Genomic DNA, 14508 nt, shown 5'->3' with positions numbered 1-14508 from the left:
GGGCTCTTGTGATCCATTTCCGATTATGTGAACACTGGAAAGATTAAAGAGTATCTGAGATAAACTATTCCTGGGATTTATATAGATTTGGATGCAGGTAACATTGATATTGGTTTGTGTAAGGATGTAGAATGGCAGTGGGGGCAGCAAGTCATGAGGCCTTGCTTCTGCATCACATGGGTCATGCCTAAAAGAAAGGCATGAATAATGCATTTCATTCATGTTTTATGTGACATTGGAACATTCAGTAGTGAAGACTAGATGACCCAGGAAAGAGATATCTATTGTTCTGTTTATCTTTGATGAACAATGAATGCCACTTTAGAAATGTGGTCAGACAGAGGGCATGACTTAACAACAAGAGACTGAGAGGGAAAAACATCTAGGCTCTTTGTTCATATTCTTTTTGAGGTCCTTGTGTAGAGTCTTCCTTCTTCTTGAATATGAGGGAAGAGGTTTCTGCAATAGGATTCTTTGACAAAGTAGATTTGAGAAAATTTTTATGGCCAGATCATACTCAGAAAGTGGCAAGGGAGGATAGAAAGTAAAAGCTGCTTTATTTTCTTTTTGGATTAAAGTATAATTACAGCATTTTTCCTGTCCCTTTCCTCCCCCAAAACACTCTTACATATCCCTCCCAGCTCTCCTCCAAATTCATAGCCTCCCTTTTCACTAGTTGTTATTACATTCAGCTATACACACACACACACACACACACACACACACACATCATACACACACACACACACACACACACATATATATATATATATATAGTTGAACACATGCATATTCCTAAGTATTACTTGTTCAGTCTGTATAATGTTACTTGTATAAATGTTTGGCATTAGTACTTGTATGTATCATTTGGCACTGGACTAGCAGGTATGTGTCCGTCCTTGGGAAAGATCACCTCTTCCGCCCCCAGGTTTCCTCAGTTGCCTATAGTTCTTTGTGCAGAGTTGAGGTCTCATAGGCTTTTTCCCATCCACTCTGGCACACTCATTGTTGTCATAATGCATACTGAAGAAGAAGAATCCTGATTGTAGCTTGGATCCTAATGGCTCCCTTGGGGGTGGGGGTGAGAAGGTGTGGCATCAACAACACAGACACTGGGAGTCTGTTGAAGGCAAATGAGGAACTCATTTATTCAATAACAGGGAAGACCTTATATACCCTCCTCCCAGCTCCCAGTCTGTGTGGTTGTCTCTCACTGGCTGGGCATGATCAGGAACCCTGACAGCTCCTGTTGCTAGGCCCTCAGGCAGACTTCAGGTTAGCTCTTAAGGAGCATGTTATGTGCATGCCTTGGCAACTGGTCTGAGCCAATTTCCTAAACCCTATGGGCCTGTCCTACTACATCTAATGTCTATGAATTGTTCTGGGAAGAGAAAGATAGGCATAAGAGAAGAAAAATCAGGCCATATGGAAGTCATTTGAAGTTCCTCTAATGACCCTCAGCTCAAAACACTCAGCATGCCAAGGCACTCAATTTGCATTAGAGTATCATTTGCTTTGACACAAGCGCTCAAAGTTACAGATTTTACTTGATTTGTTTAACAAATGTTAATGTGATATGTTTTGGGTAATGATTAGGTTTTAAGGATATGACAATAAAATGATTTTGCATAAAAACAGTTTACCATCTTGTAAGCAGATTTCAATAGAAACCAAATGACAATGAAATGATTATATCAAAGAGTCATTCTACCTGCTAATGTGAAAACTTTTCAAGATGTTGGTAGCACATCAACCTTCTGAATGAAGAGTAAGATGCAACCTCCTTCTGTAGAGTTGTTTCCAGAAGTGGTGTTTTCTTAAAGCCTCCCATTGCCAGAAGAATGTGTCATCCTATTAGTAAATAAAAATTTCTTAAAGTCTAGTTCTGTCATTCTAGATAGAAAATGACGTCAAAATTTCATGAGAGGTGTGGAAGATGACACTGTTAAGAAAAGTCTTGAAATATAGCATAAACTGAAGCAATTAGGAGAACCAGCATGCAGAAGAAAGAAAAAGTTAGCCAATCACCATTCCAGACTCTTTACTAAACAAATCTTTATAAATACTCACATAAAGACATATGGATGGGGGTTGTCTTGTTTCTTTATTGCTGTAATAGGAATGAAAAAGCAACTTAAGGGAGAAAGGGTTTGTTCTGGCTCACAGTTCAAGGGAGTCAGAGGAGTAGGAGCTTGGAGTGGGTGAATACATTGCATAGTCAAGAAAGATCTTCCCACATTAATTAATAGAATCAAGTATGCCTTTTTGACATACCCAGAGACCCATATCCCAAATAATTCTAGATTCCAACAAGTTGACAACACCAACTATCACAGGATTCATCCTAGTTAACAGAATTATTTGGATAAAGCCAGAAGTTGGGAACTGACAATATAAGTAAGTAGTACCAGCAATGTGTGATTGATGTTAAGTGCCGCAATGAGCAGTGGTAGCTGGGGCTGGCAGCAGCGCTTGATTTAGAACCAAAAGACAAAGAATTTAAAAACAGACTGTTTCATGTATGTGTTTAAGAGACTGAGTTGTAGTAAACAGAGTCAAAAGGAATCTTTCTTTTAGAATTTTTGTACTTGAGTCTAGTGTCAATATGGAAAGAAAGAGGAAAAGGGAAATTTTCTCTACCCTACTTTATATATCCGTTATTTATTGTGCCTAGTTCTTAAAAATAAAATAATTTCCTATGTAATTTTCCCTTTCCTCTATCTTTTAAAATATTTTCACGGTAACTTTCTCGATTACTAGTTACTTGTCCACCATGCTGAAATCTTCCTCGGGTTGAGCACATGCCTGTGCATAGGCAGGCAATCTGTTAGTGTGTGACTGTTCGTGTGTGACTGTTAGTGTGTGACTGTTAGTGTGTGACTGTTCGTGTGTGACTGCTGTTGGTGGTGGTGCCTGTGTAGCTTACCAGGGACGCTCACAGCAGCAGCAGCTGGAAGCTAAAGTGGAGATTGCCTTGCTACCTCTCCCCTGTGTCATCAGCGGTGGTGCAAAGCGGAAGCCAAAAGAGCTATTGTGTATGCTTTGGCAATTTACCAGCATTATGTAAGTAAACTCTTGGCCAGCATTTCTGTGCTTATTGCCAACTAACATAAGATTTAGGGAGAGTGTAATTTTCAGCTTTTGTAAAGACCATCAAATGATAAATCGAGTAATCAAATCTTTGCCTGAATTGCTTACTGCAGTGAAACTTGGATCAAACATGTAGTAAAAATATCAGTTAATCTGTTCAAGAAGCTAGATATATTCATTTGTTTTCTCTGAGCCAGTTTCATTCTGTCATTTGTCATGAAGGGAAAAGAAAAACGATGTCCAAATTACGTATATGTTTACAAGACTTTTATTTCTGTTTTGCTTAGTCTGTGGTTAAGCTGGTTCATTTCATGTACTCTGTGACACAGCGATTTACTCCTTCATTAAAAAGTCATTAATGGTGTTGCTCATGCATTTTTCTTTTTCAGGTTGTACAATGATAGGAATCAAGCAAATGTTTACCTCTGAGGGTTGCACATAGATGTGAAACCAAATGAAGGGACATTTACGGAGCTGCCCATACTCCCTGTACTTTGAAGTCAAGTTGAAGAGCCAGAAGCTGAGTGGCACCCAGCAATTTATCTCGACCAGAAAAGAGTGATGCTTATACCCAACTAGTGAGTATCCTTAACGAATGGGTCACATTTAAATTAAGCTCAGTACTAGATTAAGCCATTGCAACAGTGGGGATTTTTCTGCAGCGTCTCCAATGGTCACTTATCTCTGCTTTTGCTTTTAATTTTGAAGCAAAGCAAAAATTATCCCACGAGAAAATAGCTGTGGACTATTTCATTGTTGGCCTAATGGAGTCATAAATATGTAGTCAAGACTTATTTTGTGTTTTTAAGCTATTGTGATTTCTACTGCAAAGGGAAAAGGTCTTGTTAAGAATATATTTTTCTTTAACATGAGGAAAAAATAAATCAGAAATTTCAGTGGAAAACACTGATGAGGGAAAAGTTGTTTGTTCTGATAAGAAGCAAGATTTTGTACAAAATATAATTAGTTGTTCATATAATCAAGAAGCTTATAAAAGACTGGAATTTAAGTTTAAAACAATATAGGAGTGTAATTTTAATAGTATAAAATTAGAGACAATAGAGAAAAAGTAGAAATTTTGTTTCATAGGACAGTGGAATAAGTAGTACATAAAATGTTGAAATCTTGTTATAGAGGCCACTTTAGTTGTAATTAATTTTGTCATAATAATTACAAATGACAATTATTAAATCATTGTGAAATAACATAAGATATAAAAATAAATATAAAACCTTTTTTGCTCCCAAATCTGTTCCCCAAGAAAGCAATCTATTTTCATCTTTCCATTTTCTCTCCTATTAAAGAGTTTTGACCAGAGAGATAACATGACTGAATGTGTGATGTAGGACTTTTAGGAAGATTAATCTGTCAATAGTGAACAAGATCAAGAATAAGGAGAAGCATTTGAAACCTAGAGACCAATTATAATTCTACTGAAGGAATTTGATTTAGAGGCGATAAGAGCCTGGACAGAAATGGGAAGAAATGGGAAGTTGTAAGAAGTGCTGAAATGGAAAAATTACTGATTGGAAATGGGGCATTAGAGGAAGCCATCCTTAGGGATGGATGGAGCACAATTAACAGCAACTGTTCCAGACACAGGAAATACATTTAGGGAGTTTATGACAGATATTGAGATAAAAATAAATGCATTTTTCTAATGAGTATTATTTGAAAATATATACTTTTACAAAACATTGGAAATAGAATTACAAAATGGAAAACTGCAACATACATTAAACACACTCTCTAGTCCTAAAATCCTTCTAAATTTCAAGTCTTCTTTAGTTTTCCAACAAAGGGGAGTTGAACTTACTGGATTTATTTTGAAAGAAGAAAAGCGCTCGCTGAGGAATGAGTGGTGGGTGAAGGAGGGAGGATGTGGTATTTCTCAAAGTTGGAGAAGAGAGTAAGAAATGTTTAGAGAAGAAATAAGGGTTAGGTTAGGAGTTCATATGCAGGAGAGATCAGGTGCATTCAGATGTCTCTGATGCTTTTGTCTGCGCCTGGGATCCTCTTCCTCCCACTGGGTTGCCTCCTCCAGACTTGATGCAAGGGTATCTGCCTAGTCTTACTGCACCTTGTGATGCTGTGTTAGGTTGACATCTCTGGGAAGCCTATTCTTCTCTGATGAGAAATGGAGGAGCAGTGGACTGGGGGAGAGGGGAAGAGAGAGAGACTGGAAGGAGTGGAGGGAGGAGAGGCTGCAGTTGAGATGTATTGTATGAGAGAAGAATAAATTTTTTAAAAAGGGAAAAATGTATTTTCAAAACTCGAAAAAAGGAAGAAAGAAAAAATACATTTGATAGTCTAACAATAATAATGAAAAGAAGTTAATATGCATACTGAGAGCAGAGACACAATGAAGGAAGGAAGAATGAAAATCAAGGAAAAGACATTATTTTACAAAACTAAGAGATCATGGACACTACCAGAACATCAATTTTTTAAAACTGAGTTTTATTTTTATGGACAAAGGGGATGTGGCATGCACTTGGTAGGCAAGAAATTGCAAGACATTTGTTTCTGTGGCTGAAATGATGGCTCACAGATTAAGGGCACTGGCTGCTCTTTCAGAGGACCTGGGTTCCATTTCCAACACTCACATGATGCCTCACAACTGTAACTCCAGTTCCAGGGGATCTGATACCCTTTTCTGGCTTCTTCCAGTACCAGGCATACAAGTGGCATATACACAAACAAAACACCTGTGCATAGTAAACAATAATAAAAATAAGAAACATGTTTCTCTTCTCTCATAACACACTCTGGAGAAAAATGTCGATTGTTTGTCCATTTTTGAAAATTAAATACATAGCACAAAAAAGAATTGATGCCAACCGGTGTTAACATGGCAAAGACATGTAGGAACAGATGGAAATGGGTGGAAAGTGAATAACTGGATCTTGTTGTTCTAGTGACTCTCAAAGGAGGTGAAGCTGGCTTGAATTTGAGTAGTAGTTGTGGAGGTGAGCATTATTGTTTGATTCAGTCTACATGTTGAAGATACACCTGGCTTCATTTGATAATAAATTTGATATTTGAAAATAGGGAAGGATTTTTTTATAAAATGTTTTATTATTGGCTTAAGTAATAGTGGTACCACTTGCTGAAATGAATGAGAACCTGGGAGATGTAGAACACTTTTTTACAAATGAATACATTAGGAGTTCTCATGTAATTAGTTGATTAGACATTGAAGTGATCATGTTGCTCAGAAAAGAGGATAGATGAATCTTGATCAATGGGAAGAGTTTGAAAATTTGATATTCATCTTTATATTCCCGGTCTAGAGACTGAGCAAGATCAACTCTGGAGCCTAAATAAACAAAGCAAAGTCTCAAGTGTTGAAAAAGAACCATTTCAGTTCTAAAGAACTGGACAGGAAGAGACATCAGCTGTGAAGAGGAAGTGTAGAAAGTGACCTGTTAGGATCTGAGAGGTTGATGTGTGTGTGAGGAGAGAAAAGATGTTTCAAGAAGTCATGTGTATTAGTCAGGGTTTTCTAGATTAACAGAACTTAAAGAATTAATCTTTGTATATATCTGTATATCTATCTATCTATCTATCTATCTATCTATCTATCTATCTATCTATTATCTATCTATCTATCTATTATCTATCTATCTATCTATCTATCTATCTATCTATCTATCTATCTATCATCTCTGGGAATTTATTGGAACGACTTACAGACTACAGTTCAACAATGGCTAACTGTGAATAAAATGTCCAAGAATCCAGTAGTTGCTCAGTCCCATGAGGCTGGGTGTTTCAGCTGGTCTTCTGTATATGTTGGAATCTCGAAGATGTAGACTCCAATGCCAGTGAAGAAATGGATGTCCTGACAAGGTGAGGGCAAGCAGGCAAAGAAGGAATACACTCTCTTCTTTCTTCCATTGTCCTTCCAGCAGAAAGTGTGGCCCAGATTAAAGGTGTGCCTTCCAACCTCAAGGTCTAGATTAAAGGCGTATGTCATTCAGCCTCAAGATCCAGATCGAAGTCATGTTGTCTTGTTCTCTCTTGCTTCAAGGTCTGGATCACAAGTCTGCCCTCCATTTTTGGATTATAGTTCATTCCAGATGTAGTCAAGTTGACAACCAAGAATAGCCATCACAGCATGATTAACTGTGACACAGCTTGGTGGGGTGTACAGTGATTGCCACAGAATGAAATGAGGGAGACTTGAGTTTCTGTTATTATCTGAAATACATGAGGTCAGAATTAGTCTTATAGATCTTTGAGGAGTTGTGTTCAATAAACCCTAACTAAATATTTTTCTTGGAATTAGTCTTTTAGTAGTTATCAGAGTGAGGCTGATGGTGTTTTAATGTGGGGGAATGCTGATCTTATTTGGAGTGCAACCTACTGTGACATTGTGGGTAGAGTCGCAGTGATGGAGGGAGGCAGTAGAATAGGCAGTTCTGGAAGGTCTAGCTTTAAATGTAGGTCTCTGTGGAATTTCTAGATGCGCATTAAAGAAAGCATGACTTGGTACAGCTGTCCAGTGATGGGCTGAGCAGGAAAAGCAGCGTAGGGTGTTCTGGAGCCTTCCATAACTCTTACCCTAAGGCCGTGAAGGCCAGTATAGTGGGACTAGCTTGATAAAGATCACTTGGGGATAGGGAGGATATGTTTAAGCAGAGAATATAACTTTCCATATTGTCTTCAGTAGAAGTTCATGATGCAAAGTGCAACATTTTAACTTTGTGAACAAGGACACAGAACAGGGCCATTTGGAATTCTCATAAGTGTAGAGCTGACTTTGTCTTATAACAAGTCAGGGATAAGATGTGAAAAAAAAAATCTCATAAAGTTCAGTGATTTTTTTTCCCTCTTTGTGTTTCTTTAGGCTTAGTTCATAATTGACAGGATGGGTGTTTTCTTGGAGGATAAAATAAATTTATGCATGCTTATCCAGCATTTTTCACATCCGTTTTGTCTGTGGTCATAGAACTCCCTCATTTTAAATGACAAAAGCTTCAAAAAGTCAGAAAGAGAACAAAATACTTACCAATAACTGTCACGTAAAGAAAAAAAGAAAACTAAAAATGTATTTAGTTTGGGCTTTTTTTTTTGGTTGTGTATTGTGACCAGGAAAAAAACTACTCTCTCTTTTATCTACAGTGCACCTTTACAGCAGAAAGTAGGAAATGCTTTAAAATTGAAAATTTATATTTTTCAGGTTTTCTTAGTATGTGTTATATTTATCTTCTGTTTTCTTTCATTAAAAATTTACCTGCTTTTTATTATTTCTGTAAATGGCAGAAGTAAACAAGGCTAAAAAATTATCTGCATAGGTTTTGTTTCTTGACTCTTGTAATTTGTCTTTGTTTTTTAATTTTATTGTTTATCTTGTCAAATATAATCACATTCAAGCACAATGAATTCTGCTTTAAAAATTATCTTACTGTATAATTGGATTGTGGTAATTATTGTTTTTATTTTGCTGCAAAGAATAAAATAACAAAGTGAAGATAATGAATATTTTTTGTCTGAGAATGAACAAATATATGCTGTTATTTAAAAATGATCTCTTTGTTTACACACTGACACCTCCTAATGTTATTTTTGTGCTTATTTACTATGATCACTGTTGTTATAATTTGTGCATGGCCAGTATCCTGGGTTTTTACTGATTACACAGCAGATCTTTCTTTCCTACACACCTGTGTTCGTACCATTGCATTTTGTAAAGATTCCTCCCTGGAGTCTACTGTAGACATGCTGTTCATTCCTTAGATTCTTCCTCTAAGGTCCTTCCTTATGTAGGTTCCTGGGATAGTAACCAAGTTACCTCATCAAACTATACTTCATAAACTTCCTCTGGCAATCAATAGGTGTGCTTTTGATGTCATGCAAATACTTTACTTTTTGTATACTTGAGGGATGTTTTTACTTTATAGATGTTTTCAACCTGAACTGTGACCATGTAGCAATGGTTAAGTGAAAAATAAACTTGTGTGTTTGGTCTGGCTTTTTTTTCTGTATTAAGGTGTTTGTTCCTTTTTTTGTGTGTGTGTGCTCCTCACTGCCTGCATATGCTTGTGGAATATTCTGGTGAAAAATTAACAGGTGTTGAAGGGTTTACAATGTACTGAGTACTACCAATTAGCACTCTACACAATCAATTCATTTAATTAAGCTTCTAGATGCTACATTGAGTACTGCTGTTCAAACAAGACAAAATAAAAAGCTTTCAGATTTTTTAATAAAAAAATAACATTACTGCTGTATATTTTGGTCCCTTATAGATTTTTGTCCTCTGGTTATTCTCTGAAACTATGTTTTAAACATGAAAACTAACTGCCTTTCTATGGCCGTGACCTTTAGGATGTTTCAGGTTTGGTTTGGTTGGCATCCTCTACAACAGGATTGTGATAAAAGAATATAGCTGGAACAAATTCTGAATATAATATCTGAAAATATTGTTTATATAAAGGACCTAAAAAGTTGTAATTTTCTTAAAACCACCAAATTGGGTAGAGGTTTATCACCATCTCTACGTATTTCTAGTGTTTCAGAACCTAATTTAGTGGATTGGGTAGTCTAGTTTTCAAAGAAATAATATTTGATCAAACTTCCAAGTTAGATTTTCTGTAAGGACAGTAATGACCTTGATATTGTGTATGATTCTTGTTAGGTTTAAGAAGAGATGAGGTTCAAGAATAGCATGGAATCAAATAATCCTCAGGCAAAAGAGTTTAGAAGATAAAAACATTTAATTTATAAATTTTTAGTTTAAGAAATTTTATTTTCATTACACTATTTTCATTATTTTTTAAAAGAAAAGAGCTAATAACACAGGGGCCGGGTGATAGTTTGGTCCCTGCCTTCCTGAAGACTGTGTATGTATACATCCTAAATCCTACAAATGATGAATGCTATTTAATGATATCCTGTCTTCTGTATAAAGTAATGGAAAAATCATCCAAAAAGCACTGACTTTTTGATCAAAGATATTTACCAGAAAGAATGAGCTTCTTGGGGCTGGGTGTGGCAATGCACACTGTTAATCCCAGCACTTGGGAGGCAGAGGCAGGCAGATCTCTGAGCTCAAGGCCAGCCTGGTCTACAAGGCAAGTGCAAGGACAGCCAGGGCTACACAGAGAAATTCTATCTTGGAAAATCAAAACAAACAAACAAACGAACACTTTTTACTTGAAGATGAGGGAAAGTAAAAGCCCTGAGAAGTCGGACAGAGAGCCAAAGTTCTCATCTTTGAAGTAAAAATGTGTATGCATATCCAAGGGTTGAACATGTCAATAAATTTCAGAAGGGGGCCCATTCACTGTGAGACCCTTGTGAGGCCTGTGGAAGTTGGGTTAGACCTTCATGTGGATTCTCAGTCAGCTCCCATACCCAGTATTTTGAGGCTGTGGATGTTCTTATTAATTTTAAGCTATTAACTGTGCCAACTTTCAATTGGACTTAAGTGAACGTATCTCCTGAGGGGAAGAATTTTATTGAGCTGCTTTTGAACACTAAAGCTTAAAAGGAAAAATAGTTGTACCCTTAGTTCCTTTATGTTCAAACTTTTCTTTTTTTCCCTTTTCCTTGCCCAAGTTAGAAAAAACACATATAAGTGAGAATCCTACACTGAAGTGTCTTTTCCTTCTATTGCAGTACTTTGATGTCAGGCGAAGCTGTCTCCTTGTGTTTTGACAAAAACATTTGTTAAATCCTTCATTCTTTCATCATTTAGTTCATCTCCCTGAAGTCTCCATTCTTCAGCTGGAAGTAATCGTTCCCTTCTTTGTATTAATGATTATTTGTATTAATGAGGATGATTCCTCAAATACAAGTTTATGTTCTCTTTCTCCTCTGAAAAGAGTACTCTTGCCAATTTGATTTCACTTTTTGGAGATTAAAAAACACACTTCCCTTATGTTAAAATCTCCATAGTCTTCCACAGTGCTCTATACATAGTGCGACCCTCAGGAGTTGTCTCTACCACTATACTTTTATTTTTTTCCTAATTAAAAATAATTTATTAATATCTCACTTAGAAAAAGAACTCCTCTCAATCTTAGCAAATTAGTTTACTTTAATCTCAGCCTTTTATATACTCTTCTTAGATTCCTTGCCAATCAACTAAAATAATTGTTAATTATGTGTATTTTCTTATTATTTACTAATTTGTAATCAAATTATTGAAATAAAAATAAAAAGTCTTCAACATCATATCAAAATGACTTTGCATTTTAATTGAAGACTTTTCATTTTTATAAATATACCTAATATGCTATTTGTAATTTTAGAGCCTTGGATAATGGAATCATTCTTGTCTTTACTGATGTTGTTAAGACTTAATTATTGAATGCAATTGGTTGTCTGCATAAATATCAATAACACAGTTATGAATAACAAGGTCACAGTATCAATGGAGGAGGTTTGTACCGTGACTCAATGTTAGTCTTGTGCCCCTTCATATGTTGAAATCCTAACCTTTCATGTAGTGGTATTTGAAAGGGGTTGGGGTTCTTTAGGGAATTGATTTAGACATGGTGATAAAACCCTCCTGAGTAGTAGTAGTTCCCTTATAAAAGAATAAAAAATATTCAATGATGTATAGAAACATATGTAAGTATATACATAGATATGTATATGCATCTACATCTATCTATCTATCTATCTATCTATCTATCTATCTATCTATCTATCTATCTATCTTGACAGCATCTCACTATTCTGCCCAAATATCTTTCTTACTCAGCTCCCTAGGTGCTGGGAATTACAGGTTTGTGCCACCATACCTGGCAAAAAAAAAATATACCTTAAAATTATCTAGTCCTTTTCTATTAACCAGAAGAGTGTGGAGTGCCATGGTCATCATTCATCATGTAGGAATTCACTTGCAGTGTATCCTTTGATTGTTTTCCATCATGTTGTCCATTTACTTAATTTTTGTGCAGTACATAAAGTAGGGCAATTCCAAAAATTAAACTGTGAAAAGAAAGTCCTGTTATGACACAGAAAATCACTTGTTTAGATTTAAATGAGTTACTCAACTGTGCTGTACCCACACATAGTCATTACCCAAGGAGAAATGGAATTACCAGTGATATTAAATGTGTCACATGATTCTTTGATAATAAACTTCATGTTCTGCCAAAACTCCAGTCATGACCATGTGGATTTCATTGTGTTTGTTGCCATTTGTTATGCTTGATAAGTCAGAAACTTTATTTTCTATTGATTTCCTGCTGTGAATGCCTGAAAACCTTTGTGCTCTCAACACTGACATTGATCAGATATCAATTATTTTTTATTCTCCAAGCACAGAACATATTAAACTGATTCTGGATTTATCTGCTACATGCTAAAGGGCCTGACCCCAATTTTTCTGCTAAAGGCCTTTTAGCTTCAGTTTTAAGAGCAACTTTATTCCTGATAATGTTGTTGTGTTCTTGTCTGAGAATCCTACATTGTCATTTATTTAGCTGGAAAACAGGACAGAAACAGTGCTGGGGATCATTTCTAGGGATTTTGTGGTTGTTATTCTTGGCTTAATCAGCATCAATAAATATATATTATTTGGGAAATAAACTATTTTAACAATACTCATAAATTAAATTTAAAAGTGATAGGTGATTAAAAACAAAAACAAAACCAAAACCACCACCACCACCAAAACAAAGATACATTTTTGTCTCAGAATCCACTGCATTTAATTTGCCTCCATACTATGCAATAAGCATTGCCCAAGAATGTCATCTGGAGTTTCAAAATAATTTCCTGATTCTTTTCCTCGTTTGATATTTGCTCAAAGATGTCTATTCGCTAATATACATTTGAAAACACAATGAATTATTCTCTACTCATGTATTAATATTTGTAATTTAAGCGTTATGAAATATAAGACATGAGATTAATTAAATGGCCTTTTAATTATCTTCTTAAACATGCATTTGGTGAAACTAAGTCTCAGCACGTTGTTAAGTACTGTTTTCTATTAAGCAGGGCACCTCTAGTCTACATGATGAGGACTGTATAGAAGCAATGAATGTCTGCACCAAATAACTTTGGGGTTTTACCAATGCCAGATGAAGGTAAAGGTATTGAAAAGCTTCCCAGCAAAGTATAATCTGTAAATCAGACAAAACTGATTTTGAGACTGAGTTTTAAATGAATTAATGTGGTTCTGGCTGAAAATAAAAATTTTCTGGTACATAATATGCAGTGAAGTGGAAAAAGGTCTCAATGGTCTCATTAGATTGATGTTCATTGGGTCTGAGCATTTCATTGCACACCTACCTCCTCAGATTAGCTTGCTGGTAGAGTAAAAATGACATACCAAGATGTGAGTTTTGCTATTTGAAAAAATAAATCAGGAACTGCCAGAAGTTATTTTGATTCTAATAAATATTTTTCTTTAGCCCCTTCTTGAGAATTACAGTTGTTTTAAGGCAATGCACAGCCAGTTTCAACACACTCCTAAGTAACCTGGAAATCTTGCAAAAGCTTATATGCAGAGTCACAGACTTACACCAGTGCCTAAGTTTCTGCGTTTTTTAAGACTTAGTGTTACTACTGTTACTCCATGGGAACATATGTCGGTATAGGAACAGCAGGGTCACATGTCACACTGTAAACCTGTTCTCTTCCACCATTTGCTCACAAGGGACCAAACCTTGAATGTAATTTCTTTTACCCTGTGTATGAAAGCATGTTGTCTCAGTTAGGGTTTCTATTTCTGTGATAAAGCATGATGACCAAAAAGCAACCTTGGAAGAAAAGGATTTATTTCATCTTACACTTCCATAGAACAGTCCATCACTGAGGGAAGTCAGGCACAAAACTGGAGACAAGAACTGTTGCAGAGGCCATAGAGGAAGACTGCTTACTGGCTTCCTCTTTATGGCTCACTCAGCCTGTTTTCTTATACCATCCAAGACCACCAGCTCAGGGGCAGCACTGCCTATAGTGAACAGGTACATCAATTATGAATCAAGAAAATGTTCTACAGCATCACCTACAGCTCTACCTACCAAGAGAGATTTTTCTTGATTAATATTTCTTCTTTTCAAATGACCCAAGCTTGTGTCAAGTTGACATAAAAACTAGCCAGCATTATTGACCCCTTGTCAACTTGACACACAAACACATCATTTATTAATCAATAACCTCTGCTTTCTTGTTGTTCCCAAGATATTATATTAATATGACTATCTAAAACATCTCAACATTTACAAATCCCACAGCATTTAAAATTTTTAACATTTTAAAACATCTATAATCTCCATAAAACTCCAAAGTCTTGTAAAAGTCTAGAGACTCTCTAAAAGTTTAAAGTCACTCAACTGCAGGCTTTTCTAAAAAAAAAAAAAATAAGTTAAATACTTTCTTACTCAGAGAAGGAAGAACCAGGGCACAGTCACAATCTGAACAAAGCAATACCAAGTTCCAACAATGAAT

This window comes from Peromyscus eremicus, chromosome 4 (assembly GCF_949786415.1).
Source record: "Peromyscus eremicus chromosome 4, PerEre_H2_v1, whole genome shotgun sequence".
NCBI lineage: Eukaryota > Metazoa > Chordata > Mammalia > Rodentia > Cricetidae > Peromyscus > Peromyscus eremicus.
This window is presented reverse-complemented; position numbering follows the sequence as displayed.